We start from the raw sequence: 2,323 nt of genomic DNA, 5'->3' as shown, positions 1-2,323 counted from the left end.
AAACTCTTATGTATTGAGGTGATATTTTATATATTAATATTCAGTTCTTGATTGATTATTTGTATTGTTGTTTTACTTTTAATTTTCCGTGACAAATTCAGAATCTTAAATCTGACCGGGAGGTATTTTTAGGGTTCGGACCTAAACAACAATACTTAACATATTTGAGCGCTAGGAATAGACTTAAAATGTTAATTGCTATTAAACGTCTGAGCTTCGTTCTAAGTTGTTCTTATAATTATGCGAGGGATCGATAGTTAGGGGACATTCTTAAGGATTTTATATGCGAGGAATCGATATAAATGATTTTTATACGGGCATCAATTTCAATCAAAGAACTTAATATTGACATGCTAATCAAAATACTTGAGAGTGAGAGAGATGAAACTAATCCTTATTTTTCCAATTGAAACAACTAATTCTTTGTTTGTTTTCTTATTGATCAGTGCCAACACAATTAATTCAAAACTCTTTTAATTGTTCTGTTTTTATATTTAGTGATTATTGTACTCGATAATTCACTGTTCCTTGTGGGATCGATATCCGTCCTTAGGGACAATTATTACTTTTGACAAACGCGGTGCACTTGCCGTAAAAAGTCATCAAGTTTTTGGCGCCGTTGCCGGGGAACAGATTTGAATTGTTGAGTATAATTTCCTAAATATTGTAAATATTTCATTTTATTTTGATTTCTTTTGATTTTGTTTATTTTATTAAAATTAGATTTGATTTGATGTTAGTATAGATTTGTTGTTTTTAAGAAGGAAAAAAGTTATTGTTTTTATATTATTTTCTTTTCTTTTCTTTACGTTATTTATTTTAGTTTATTTTTATTTTATTCTACTTTGATTTTGTTTTGTTTTATTATATTTTATTTTAGGATTAGTTTACGTAGTTTTATTAGGTAGTTTTATTTAGATTTACGTAACTGTTATTTATTTGTTTTAATTATATTTTATTACTAGTTTTAGTTTTTATTTTATCTATATATATATTTTTTTTTGAATATTTTTGTTATTTTTCTCTTAACGTCGTTTTAGTGTTTTATTTTTGTTTTTGTGTTATTTTTATTTTATTTTACATATTTTGTTTTTATTTCAAATTTTTTTTATTTTATTTATTTTATTTTATTTTTTAAGAAAAAAAAAGTACTCTGTTTTTTTTTTCTCCACTAATATGTTTTAGGAAGAAAGCAACATGGCAGAACAACAAGCACCACCTCCTAGGAGGACACTTGGAGATTATGTCATGTACCAAGGACCAAGACATTTTTCTAGTATTGCAATACCTACTACTGCTAAGGCCTTGGAAATAAATCCCGATTTTCTCACTCTCATCAGTGCCTATCAATTTACAGCAATGGAACATGAGGATCCATATTCACATTTGGATACATTTTATGCATTGATAGGAACAATGAGTTTTCAATCAGGTGATCTTGAAAATGTTTATATGCGCTTGTTTTTTTTTTCATTGGCAGGAAAGGCTAAAGAATGGCTCAAATCACTTCCAAATCAGAGCCTCACTAGCTGGAAGGATGTAGAGGAAAAATTTTTGCAAAGATTTTTTCCAATTTCTCGCTACATCAAAGCAAAGTCTGAAATCTCTATGTTCAGACAAGGAGCAAATGAAGTCTTTTGTGATACATGGGAAAGATTTAAGATGATATTGAGAAAATGCCCAAATCATGGGTTTGAAGATATTGCTCAACTGAGCATATTCCTGAATGGTCTCAGATCTGACATAAAGATGCTCCTAGATGCTGCAGCTGGTGGCACAATGATGGCCCTTGATGTAGAACAAGCGACAATAATTATTGATGCATTGGCATCAACTGATTATAAAGCCCAACATGATGGACAAGATCTTCATAATAAAGGGTTGTTAGAAGATGCACTCTTGGCTAAAAATAAGATTCTGACACAGCAGATTGAGCAACTAACTGCACAAATGGCTAAATTGCCCCAATAATTATATGTTGTTCATTCATCTCAAAGTCAAAGTCAGTCAATCAGGTGTGATTTTTGTGGAGATGTTCATCCTAATGGTCACTGTTTTTATCAGAACAATTTACCTGAAGTTGAGGATCCATCCATGCTTGAAAGAATGAATAAAGTTGAAGACGCTCTGACAAAGATTGTGAGCGCGCAGGACAATATTGTGAAAGCGCAGGACAATAGCATGGCCATGATTAGGAGCATAAAGATCCAGATGGGACAACTAACCAAACAAATTGCACAAATTCCAGAGGAACAAAATGGCCAGTTTTCAGTCAATAGCCAAACCAATTCAAAAGAGCATTGCGATAATGTAGTGGCTGAAA

The 2,323-nt window shown here is 31.2% G+C and overlaps 1 pseudogene; it reads right to left on the bottom strand.

Moving 5' to 3' along the window:
- Positions 1-1,588: 1,588 nt before the first annotated feature.
- On the bottom strand, positions 1,589-1,694 carry LOC150023137 (small nucleolar RNA R71; annotated as a pseudogene).
- Positions 1,695-2,323: the final 629 nt, after the last annotated feature.

This window comes from Phaseolus vulgaris, chromosome 11 (genome assembly GCF_051622355.1).
Source record: "Phaseolus vulgaris cultivar YP4 chromosome 11, ASM5162235v1, whole genome shotgun sequence".
In the NCBI taxonomy this organism is placed as follows: Eukaryota; Viridiplantae; Streptophyta; class Magnoliopsida; order Fabales; family Fabaceae; genus Phaseolus; species Phaseolus vulgaris.
This window is presented reverse-complemented; position numbering and strand designations above follow the sequence as displayed.